The sequence below is a fragment of the Sus scrofa genome, chromosome 4 (assembly GCF_054392235.1).
Source record: "Sus scrofa isolate SSC_HxYL_T2T_F1_AM1 chromosome 4, Sscrofa_HxYL_maternal_Yorkshire_Landrace_v2.0, whole genome shotgun sequence".
In the NCBI taxonomy this organism is placed as follows: domain Eukaryota; kingdom Metazoa; phylum Chordata; class Mammalia; order Artiodactyla; family Suidae; genus Sus; species Sus scrofa.
In genome coordinates, this window is record NC_139386.1 from 5,120,455 (window position 1) to 5,132,707 (window position 12,253).

The 12,253-nt window shown below is 41.3% G+C and overlaps 1 protein-coding gene across 1 annotated transcript in view; it reads right to left on the bottom strand.

The window, feature by feature from the left end:
* LOC146403653 (uncharacterized) overlaps positions 1-12,253 on the bottom strand; it is a 648,222-nt gene that overhangs the window by 91,793 nt on the left and 544,176 nt on the right. Inside the window, exon 6 of the mRNA XM_085024286.1 lies at positions 2,454-2,647. The gene's annotated coding sequence lies outside the window, so the exon portion shown is untranslated. The remainder of the gene's footprint in view (positions 1-2,453; positions 2,648-12,253) is intronic.

Sequence of the window (12,253 nt, forward strand, 5' to 3'; positions counted from 1 at the left end):
AGCTTCGATTGGACCTGTAGCCTGGGACCCTCCAAAGGCCGTGGGTGTGACCCCAAAAAGACAACAACAACCCAAGTTTCATTGAGGATGCTGTTCTACTCTCTAGGGACGTCTCCTGCCGGTGTCCCTTCTCTTCCCAATGGAGTTGTTCACGACTAGTAAGTCTTTGGTATGACTTCAAAGAAAGTCCAAGTGCCAGCCAGACTCTCCTTCCATATTTAAACCAAAAATGGATATAATTCCTTCATGTAAGTGCCTCTTACATCAGCTATCTCCACACAGAGGGAGACTTTCTAGAGACATGCTTCATTCCTATTACAGTATGATTTTAATAACTGGGGATTTGAGGGACCCTGAGAGGTCCCTGGAGTCATTGTCTTATAGCGTATAGACTATTTTGTAAGCAGAAATTAGTAGGAAGAGCATGGCACTGCAGAGACAGTCTTGGATTTACCTTTGGACAAGGAAATTGAATGCATATAATTTCCTTGGGCAGTATGGATAAGAAGGAGTTAATGATACCACTTTAATACCTGGTTGTGCAGGAGTTCCCATTGTGGCACAGTGGGTTAAGAATCTGACTGCAGTCGCTCGAGTTGCTGCCGAGGTGCGGGTTCGATCCCCAGCCCAGTGCAGTGGGCTAAAGGATCCAGCAGTGTCACAGCTGCATCATAGGTCGGCAGCTGCTGCTCAGATTCAACCCCTGGCCCAGGAACTTCCATATGCTGTGGGTGCAGTCATAAAATTTAAAAAATAATCCGGTTATGAAGAGTTAAATTCAATAATTTCATTTAAGCACGTATCAGAGTGAAGTTTAATTAAATATGTCTACCCTAGGATGGTTATTTTAATTTCATTGTCCCTCAAATAACAAACCAATTATCTCCAACAGGACCGTGTGGTCAAGTGTGTGAAGACAAATGGCCACTGGCCTCTACACTCTGAGTGTCCTTGTCCTTGGTTCTGTCTTGCTTGGTTTTGGAGCTGCTTTGTCTTTCTGGGAGCACTGCCACCTCCTTTAGGCAGCTAGTGTTGTCTGAATTCATCTCTCTTAGGTCATTTCTCACTAGCAGTGTATTCTCATCTCAGGACCAAATCGAGTGGGTATCTCAGATGTGAGAGGTACTGCTGGGCTAACACATGGCCCAACAGGGCAGCATAGTTCTGGCAACAATCATGACGGGCAATTAAAAAAAAAAAAAAAGTTAAAATCTAATATAAAGACATCGCTTGGAAGCCAGAATTCTCCTGATGAAGAGCAAGGTATGAGCCAGCACCCTAACTTCCAAAAAAAATCCAAGAAACTGGGGGTTCCCTGGTGGCTCAGCAGGTTAAGCATCCGGCATTGTCACGTAGCATGGGTTTGATCCCTGGCCCAGGAATTTTAGCATGCTGCAGGCATGGCAGAAAATTAACAAACGAATGACTTGAGCTCTGACTTAGCCAGTCTTTGTTGCTGCTGAGACTGGTAACTCGATCTATTGTGAATGACACGGACTTCTATTTCCCCTACCCGGCCTTATCTTCTTTCTAGATGGGAAGCTGTTAATCTTTGTCTTCTTTGGTTTTTTGTTTGTTCGGTTTTTGCTTTTTAGAGCCTCACCTGTAGCATATGGAAGTTCCCCCAGGCTAGGGGTCGAATCGGAGCTGCTGTTGCCGGCCTACACCACAGCCACAGCAATGCCAGATCCAAGCTGCATTTGCGACCTACACCACAGCTCATGGCAATGCTGGATCCTTAACCCACTGAGCAAGCAAGGCGAGGGATGGGACCCGCATCTTCATGAATACTAGTCGGGGTGGTAATCCACGGACCCACAAGGGGAACTCCTCATCTTGTTTGTTTTGAGCTTCTCTCCCCTTCAGTTCAGTGTCTGATGCCTTGTGAGTATTCATTATGTATTTGTACCTTTGAATTTGAATAGAACTGAAAACCAGGACAAGAGAGAGACAGAGAGATATTAACCCAAAGAGAGGCCTGGTTGACACCCTGAAGCATTAAAACCATATCATATTACGAATCCAACATCAGTCAAGCTTTCCCTTGCCTTCTTCCTCCATTTATAGATTAGCAGTATATGTTTATTAGCAATAGCTATCTTTTATTAAGCACCCATGCCAAATACTTTAACCAAAACCACTTTCATCTAATCTTTAGTGTGATATACCTTATTTTTTTTTTCTTTTATGGCTGCACTTGCGACACATGGAAGTTCCCAGGCTAGGGGTCGAATTGGAGCTGCAGCTGCCACCTTACACCACAGCTCACGGCAACGCCAGATCCTTAACCCACAGAATGAGGCCAGGGATCTAACCCATATTCTCACAGAGACTCTGTTGATTCTTAACTTGCTGAGCCTTAAGGAGAACGCAATGCCATAATATCTCAAGGAAGGTGTTACTGTCTCTGTGCCTTTAGATCAGGAAATTGAAGGTAGTAGAAGATAACTAACCCACTGTCACTCAGCCGATATGAGTAATTTGATTCCAAAGCCCACGGGCTCTTCTTGGTCATGCAAATGGGTTGTGTATCCAGATGGAATGGATTTCCTGGCACTCGTTTCTGGGTCTCACTGTTAGAAGGATCCTTCATCTTCCAGCTCATCTCCCAGCTCCAGTGCCCACTTGATTTTTCTAACAATTAAAACTATAAAAAAAAAAAAATACAGAAGAAGAAGAAGAGGAATCAGCAGTTTGAACACAGCCAGGAGTTCACTTCACTGCTTATAAACCTTAATTAAACCTAATTTGTAAATCTTAATTGAACCACATGTACAAGCATTAATGAAGCAGTATAATAACATTGCTCTCCCAATAAAACAACACACTAATACTAAATACTTATAGGCCTGGAAAATGCACTCACGTGGGCCTCATCAAAGCCTAATGGGGAGGCAGATAAACAATTAATCTCATTAATTGCAATCAAAGGACAAAAAGTACAAACCAGTTGCCTAGAGGAATCAACTTTGCCAGATTTCCTCGCAAACAGAAACGGTGCTAATGAAATGACAGTGTGAAGACGGGAACATCTGAGGAATTTTAAAACTCAGCTGGAATGTCAAGAGAAGGACATTCCAACGGGGGAAAACCAAGGCCTTCTCCTGCAGGAAGGAGTTAGTCCTTCACGATGCCTCTCAGATTCATTCACTCATTTTTTTTTTTTTCCGACAAATGTATGCTTGACGCTCACGTGAGTAATCACTAGCAATCCATAGGTGCGTCAGATCATTACGTTTGACACCTGAAACGTACACAGTTTTATCTCCATAAAGCTAGAAACGTTTAGTTTAGTTCAGCGACTTTTTTTTTTTTTTGTCTTTTTGCTATTTCTTTGGGCCGCTCCCTCGGCATATGGAGGTTCCCAGGCTAGGGGTCCAATCGGAGCTGTAACCACTGGCCTACGCCAGAGCCACAGCAACGCGGGATCTGAGCCACGTCTGCAACCTACACCACAGCTCACGGCAACGCTGGATCGTCAACCCACTGAGCAAGGGCAGGGACCGAACCCGCAACCTCATGGTTCCTAGTCGGATTCGTTAACCACTGCGCCACGACGGGAACTCCAGAAACGTTTAGTTTAAAAGCCACCCACTCCATAAGCTGCGGGTTGCTCTTGAAAATGAGGACTTAGCCTTCATTGAGACACATTTCTTGATTGAAAAAACAGACTCACAAGGAAGATCTAAGCACTATCTTGTGTCAGACATTCCCATAAGCATCTCATTCGATATTTTGTATTTGTTAGTTTCGAGTCCGGGTCCGGTGTCACTGGTCACATCTTACAGATAAAAACACTTGGAGGTTCAGTAATTTGCTCCACGTCATGTATTTAGTGAATGAATAGACAAGTGAGGCTGTAGAGACTCCTCTATCACCCAAGGTCATGCATAGTACACAGTCTGTCTGGAGCTCTTTTGGGTAAACGGACTTTATGCACGTATTCGTCTATCCCCCCTTCTTCTCCCAAGCTTCCGAGGCTGTACTGCAGGAAATCACTGCTCAGCTTTGATGACATTTACGAGCTGGAAGGGAGACACCCCCAGACACCTGCAATTGTTCCAGGCACCTCATGGATGTTCTTTCTTCTCAGTGCCTTCTTCATCTATTGCCACAAGACAACTGCAAACTTCCATATTCTGCTGCCATTTCCCCAGCATCCTTCTGGTCTACCCTGTATCTTTAGTCTAAAAGTGGTCCCACAATCCTGAAACTGGAGCATAACTTCTCCCATTCGGGGTCCACAGTGACTTGAATCTTGCCTGGTCACATTAGTGGATAGTGAGTGGATAAATAAAATTTAAGTATAGTTTAAATAGGTCCACTGTCTTTCTGCTCCAGATATGCATTCGGATCACCTTTCTTTCTGCATTTCTATCACCATATTTAATTTAATTTAATTTGGTTTAATTATTTAGTTTTTGCTTTTTAGGCAAATGGACGTTCCCAGGCTAGGGGTCAAATTGAAGCTGCAGCTGCTGGCCTACACCACAGCCACAGCAACATGGGATCCAAACTGGGTCTGCAACCTATACCACAGCTGACAGCAATGTTAGATTCTTAACCCACTGAATAAGGCCTGTGATCGAACCTGCATCTTCATGGATACTAGTTTGGTTCGTAATGTGCTGAGTCATAACGGGAACTCCCTCTATCGCTGTATTTTAATACTATGCTTCTTAACTATGAAATCCTTCAGACTAGGGGCTGAGTCTCACTTATTCTCATATGTCCCACCGCCTAACAGGGTAAGGGGCCAACAGTAGATAATCGCTGTGTTGTTGTGGTGGTTGTCGACGGGATAAATGAGTTTCCCTTTCCTTTTTCCCTGGGACATATGTGAAGTCCTTCAACAAGAGAACTTCTTTTGACTGCTGGGATTCATAGTCCAGACTCCCTTAGATAGGGGTTCACCTAGAATCTCCAGCTAAAATCTCCAGCTACTGACTGGGCCAGGCACTACTTAACTGCTCCCCGGACGCAGGTTCACTAATAACTGCATTAAGTAGGGCAACCCAAACAGGTTTTGGCCTTAACAACATCATCTACTTTGCAAAAGAGAATTTTTTTTTTGCTTTGCCTTACTGGATTGTTGTGAGTTGAACAAATAAAAAGTGTTAAAGGGTAATATATATTGTAAAATAACTCTACGAATGACAATGCATAGAAATGTCTTCCCTATGCCCTTCCAATGCTACTTGAGAGAAGCATCTTTTGTTCCCTACCTCTGTTTGCCTTTGACCCATGACACAAAGCTTGATAGGAAACAATAAGATAGACTCATTGTATCCTTTTCCTAGGGACTTTAAAATATAGTTTACATCTTTTGTCATTTTTCCATGATCTGATAGTATAAAATTAAAGACGCCTTTTGGTTATTAAACTCACTCTTGAGCTGTAACAATCCTATCTCAACATTGTATAATATTGAAGGCAGAACATTAGATTTTATAATATTCATTCATCTCCCAGGAGTGCATTTCCTTTGTCCTAGATTTTATTAAGTATTGTATCTTAAAAAATAAAGACAGATGGCTTGAACAAATGGGTGGAGGAGGCAAAAGTGAAAAAACACCATAAATCTGAGCTGGCTCATGGCAAGACAAAGCCATGTACAGATCCAGCTGAGTTTGGAGAAACCAGACACAGGGGAGAGGGCGAAGAAGCCTGTAGGTAGTGATGAGAACCATGCAATAGATGTGCCAAGCAAAAGAATCATGTCCCTGAGACAGCTTCCAATGTATAATTAGAAAATAAATGAAGAATCAGAGGAGCCAAGCTAATTCATGAAGCTGCCATATTGAATGTTGATCATGCATCAACCCTTGCTTTGGTCCAATAGATTTTTTTTTGTACTCTCTTTCTTTAATTTTTGTCACTTCACATTATCATCCTCAACTTAGAGATGAGGCAGTTGTCCCCCTGAGATGTTAATCAACCTTCCGAATGTATACACAAAGTCAAAGATTCTGGTTCCATCTGTTTGACTCTAGTCTGAGTCCTTAACCACAGCTCAGAGAGGCTCAGAGAGTGATATTTTCTATGATGGACTACTGGTTCAAAGGATCCACGGTTATTAATTCTAAACCAGGACACGAAAGAGCCAGAATTTGAGAGTAGTGTCCAATCTGCAATGTGTGTCTTATTTTCCCTTTGACAGTGGCCAGATAATCAGAGTTGCTACTCCCACCCCTGGCTCTGGACAGCCGCTTCTGACTATGACTCTATACTCCACACCAGAGGCTGGAACATAGTTTTGCAAGAAGCCAGATTAGTCAATGGTTTAGGCTTTGGGGACCCCAAAGTCACCACATGAAAGGTGCCATGGACAAAAGGTAAATAAATGAAGGTGATTTTATTCCAACACAAATTTATTTGTAAAAACAGGCAGCAGGCTGGATTTGGCCTGTGCAGCTTGGTGTAGAAATCTTTCAAGGTGCTGCTTTTCTAAACAATTTTGGCTCTACTGAGAGCTACTGTGGACCATTAGTGATAGGCATCTGAATTAGGTATGACTCATAACAGAGGTTCTCAGAAAATATTTCAGTCCTTCCACACCTTATGCACTTATTTTGCATTTTACTTTATTAAAAGAAAAAGTGCCAGGAGGAGTTCCCGTTGTAGCTCAGCATTAACGACCCCGACTAGTGTCCATAAGGACGCAGGTCTGAAACTTGGCCTTGCTCAGTGGGTTAAGGATCCAGTGTTCAGGGAGCTGTGGTGTAGGCTGTGGACTGGGCTTGGATCCTATGTCGCTGAGGCTGTAGTGTAGGCCTGTAGCCGCAGCTTCGATTTGCCCTCTAGTCTGGGAACGTCCATGTGCCACAGGTGTGGCCCTACAAAGCGAAACAAAAAAGAAAACCAAAAAAGTGGATCATAATTTCTTGCAAGAATCCTGAATTAAATGAAGCAACAATAATAAAAGGAGATGATCTTGGCTCTGGATGTGTCCCTAGAATACCTGACATAGGACCTGCTGTCCAGCATAGGGACCTCTACTCACTGTTCTGTGATAATCTATACGGGAAATGAAATTGAAAGACAAATAACAGCTTTTATTTTTAGGTTTACTTGCAGGAGTCCTCTAAGTATAAAACAATGAATAAATGGCACACTGTATTCCTCTCTTTACCTAGGTTACCTGGAAACCCAGAGCTAAATGTCATACTCTAAATTACTGTGTTTATTCATCTTAGGTATTAGATGTATCAGTCTCTCTCCCTCTTTAAAAAAAATTACTATTATTTTTTCACCACACCCATGGCATGCAGAAATTCCTGGGCCAGGGTTCAAACCCTCACCACAGCACTGACCTGAGCCACAGCAGTTACAACACCAGATCCTTAACCTGCTGAGCCACCAGGGAACAAACACCCTCTCGCTCTCTTAAAGTTTATTTTCTTTCTTTCTTTCCCAAACTTTCTCTTTATCATATATATATATATGTGATATCTATAGATATATAAATGTATATATGTATATAACCATATATACATATCTAACCAAATATATGTAGCTACTTTTACTTTTTTATTGTAAATAATATATATATATAATAACAACCCTCTCTCTCTCACACACACACACAACTGTTGCTATTTTTTGTAGCAACCATTTTGATATTTTATTTTTTAAATATTGGCCTAAATGTGACGATTTTAATTTAAAAATTAGTCTAGATGCTTTGCGAAAACACTTTGTAAAAAGTGTTTATAGCAGATAACAACTAAACTATCCTGCATGGTTCTTTTATTTCACACCAGTACTTCTGTTCTCACGACATCACCTCCAAAGAGAGATATGGCACATCAGAAACATATAGCGTGCTCACTCAGCTTCAATTTCAAATCAACAGTAAGTAGTATTTTATCATACGTACATCCTCTGCATTTACTTAGGTCATATTTACACTAAACATACATACGTTTTTAATTCAAATACAAATTTAACTGAATATCATACATTTAATCTGGCAACTCTACCCATGAAACAATCCTAAACTGGAAGCAATGAAAGTGAGAGAGCTTGAAAACGGAAGGGGGCTTTTCAAGATCCTCTGAAAACAAATGAATCCCTCTCCTGCCCTCTGTTGTCAAGAGCTCCAGTTCTTGACGATTTTATTGAAAGAATGAGTTCCTTTTTAGGACACCCACGGTATCGTGATTAAGGAATTTCTTATTTACCACTTTTCTCTACCCTTTTGCCGTGATCTTAATCCTGTGGAATCTGCAGGTACAAAATTATTTTTCTCTGAGAGGGTGTCTGGGGTCTAAGGTTTGATTAGAATTTTTTTTTTTTTTTTGAGAAGAAAACCACTACCAAAGCTGCAGCCTTGTAGGCTGGCATGACTCGCCGATTAGTCTCACCGCATTTGGTCTTGATCTCCAGAACCTTCACGGGAAAGCACTTAATATGCAACCTTCCTATTTCCTTCTCGGTTCATTAATTTGAACCATAATCTTATCCATTTCAGCACTGAGCTTTTACCATGCACTGTCTAGATGTGCTGTTCAGCCAATAAATCCAATGAAGTCATTTTCCAAAGTGGAAAGATTTCTCCCACGGAACAGTCTTGCAGCTAAGAGGTGACTGTTGCTGCCAAAGTTAAAGAGGGACAGAAACATGGAAACTTGTTTCTAGCTTCCTAAAGAATCTTTGATGGAAGCGAAGAGAGACTCGTTTTGGGGTGTCTTGTTTCTTACGGGAGATTTGGATTTTGAGGAATAAGACTCATTCCACACACACCCACCCCACTTAGTATATTGACAACCAATGGCCTTGTGCTTCCAATGAACGCTTTTCAATTTGGAAGGAAACTGCACGACCATCATCTCATCAGAACAATACATTGTTCTAAGCATCAGAACAATACATTGGTTAATGCTATTCTCAATGACCCTCCATGGACTGAGATGAAGTTGGCTGTGGAAGCTGGTTAGTTGTCCTGCCCTCCCCCCTGGGTGTAACAACTATGCACCGGCTGTTTGTGTCACCTTCAAACTCACAAATAAAAGAATGCTGCTGAGGATCCCTAATACTTTCCTTATTCTACTTCAAGTACATACTCGTGTGACTCTGCCCCAGTAGATATTCTGAGAGACAGGATCATTGTGAATCTAACTTCTTTCCCCACTGCCTTCTCCTGGCCTGAGTTTACTGAGGTCTGAGCTGACCTGGCAAATGTCTAGGGTAGGCAGGGGGGTCATAGCCTACATTTCCTATAAAGTACAAAACCGATAGCCAGAAAAAAACAATTCTGGAAGTCAAGTTCGGGTAAAATCTTTCATTAAAAGTTTGAAAATAAATTGTCAAAGTGAAGAGGCTGGGCAGAAAGAAAATTCTGGGAGGATCCAGAAAAAAAAAAAAAAAAAAGAAAGCCAAGAACCCAGGACCAGAGAGAGGTGGAAGTGTGGCATAAAGCGCTGAAACCTCATGCATGAGCATGGAATTTCCGGTCAAGGAGAACAGGTGCAGGACTATTGTCTGCCTCTTTTGGCTCTGTTTCCTTGGAAAGAGCGTTATGTCCAATCCCAACAGTTCTTACTTAACCACCTGATGACTCTATAATATTTTAAATGTGTTTCCCTTCACACCAAACCAATAGGGTAGATACTGTTTAGAGCAGTTTGCAAATAGAGATACTAAGTTTCTAGTTCTAGGTCAAAGAGTCACTGAGTGGCCAATACAGTACGCAAAATCAGACATCTGACGCCAGAACTCAGCTTCTTAACATCCCTCTAGACGAACTGGTGGAAAATAACCAATAATAGATTATAAAAGTAGTTATTGGTGTTAAATTATTATTTCCCTTCTTTAGAGGTTACAATCGGTATTTTTAAAACCCCTTCCATTTTCTCATCATATTCATGTTTTCCATTATACACTTGAGCATATGTGGCATATTTATAATAGCCATTTTCTACAAATTTCATCTGCATTCTGGGCTCTGTTTTCCTAATTCTTTTACTGTCTAGTAACTTTTAATTGGATGCATAGGCATTGCATATTTTATATTGTGAAGCATTCTGCTGCATTCCTTTAAAGAGTATTGGATTTTTACTGACAAGAAGTTGTTACTTGTGGGTTTACTTGATCTTTCTGAATTTTGCTTTTAGGCTGTTTTGGGGAAGATCAAGATTGACCTTCATTCTAGAGCTATTTGAGCTGCACTTATAAGGTCACTCCCGGCTCTCTGTTGACACCCCCATGTATCAATATGATCTTTCTACTCTTTCTTCTAGCTGGAAGAGATTCCAAGACTTTCCAGTCTTGCTTAAGCAATGGGAATTGTTCATCATACAGCTCCTGTGTTCCATGTAAATTATATAATCAAGCACTCAATTATTGGCCTCTGGTAACTGTTCTCGGAAAATTGTTCTTGTTTTGCTTTATAAGGTTCCTCTGTAATATGCACATATCGGTGTTCAGCCAAAGATGGAAGGATCTTTGTGGGTTCCAATAGGTTTTCATTGTCCTGGCTCCTCAAGTTTTTAATCTCTTCAGCGCAGCAAGACAGCTAGATTTTATGTAAGCAGTCCCATCTATGTCAGAGTTCGTAGGTTATTTCCTGGGGCAGAAAGCTTGAGTTCTCCTTGCTTGTTTCTTTTTTTTTTTTTTTTTCAGAAATTGAAATCTTGTGCTGTCTGTTTTCCCAATATCTGAATATATTTGTTTCTTGTATTTTACTGCCCTATTTTCTGGTTGTGTTTCACAGGAGTGTCATTCTTATTCCTTATTGGCAGAAGCAGAAATCCACTAATATTATAAATTTCTCAGGAAGTGGTACACTTACAGAGTGTTAAGTCCTTGCGTGGCATCTGGTTGAAGTCCTCACCCAGTCTGAAGATGTTGAAGCACACAAGGAAGACTTCTTGGAAGAGGTGGGGCTTGAGCTGGTTCCCCAAAGCCTGATGTGTTTTCAAATATTAACATTTCTTTAGTTTAATTAGCATGCTAAATTTAAAGAGAGCGCAAATGAGTGATTGAAATTGCTTGAGTTAATGAAGCCTTAATAATAACCCTAATTCAGTTTATTCGGCATCTATCACTCATAGATGAATAGCTAATGCCTTTTCTAATAAAACAGTCATAATAAAATAAAGGAAGCCATAAAATATATGATTTTTATTCTTTTAATCACATACTTTCTAAGTGAGGACACTAAATCCATTAGATTAGCTCTACAAAATGCTTTAATTCTTTCTCTTCTTTTTCAAATTCAAAATTGAATTTACTCAGTACCACAACAAGAACCATTAAATGCTGCTTTCCTATCCTGCTAGCAGCTAAATAAAAACAGATTCCAATTCCAACTCTACATACTGCCTTCTGGAAAGCGATTCTCCTTATAGGTGGAGAAAACTGACTGCATGCTCTAGATTTTGATTCCCTTCACCCAAACATCTTTCTTTTTCAGGAGCTCTCTGGGTCTACTGCCTTCATCTCTGAGTTCTGCAGAGCAGACACTTGATAACTTGTGCCCATGAATGGATACAGATGGTTGTGCCCTCAGGACTCCTCACAGTAGCTAAGACATGTCACCGTTCCAAAAAGAAAAGCTGAGAGTGAACAAAACATCATAATATCACAGAAAATACAAATGTTGCTAAACACATTCCGTGTCCCCAATAGTAGCTTTCCCATCCCACCATAGCTCAGTATCTGTTAGTGTTTGGAGTTTCTAAGCTGCTCACATCCTCCTACCTCAGGTTCGTGCCTTGCTTTCTTAATTCCAAGACTGTCCCAACATGGTGTCTGTAGATGCGCCTGGGCTCAGCCACCTGAAAATGACACCTCAGAAGCCTGGCCTTTTGGAATTGAGACACAAGGAGGGAAGGGAATTAAACTGATGGATCACCTCTAACACATATAATGTGCCAGACATGGAAGGGAAATACAGTGTCCCCTTTGGTCCTTAAATTCTGAGGAGCTGTTCTCATTTCATTTTTGATTAGTGGGGTCAAGAGAGTTGCCTAAAGTCACACAGTGAGTGAATGGCAGGCTGGATCTCAGTTTCATCTGCTTCACACACACACTTTCCTAGGCACACGCTCTGCCCAGTGTGCAGGCATTAAACCATTTCTTCCCAAAGTCACTCCTACTCATCACTCATTTCTGCCAGAAGGAACATGCCTGTGCCTTGACTTTCTTGTTCAAATCCATTGGGATCCTACCATGGATTACCCATGAGGCTACATGCCTCGAGGAGCATGGTGATAAATCCAAGCTCAGCACTTCAAAATATCACAGACTA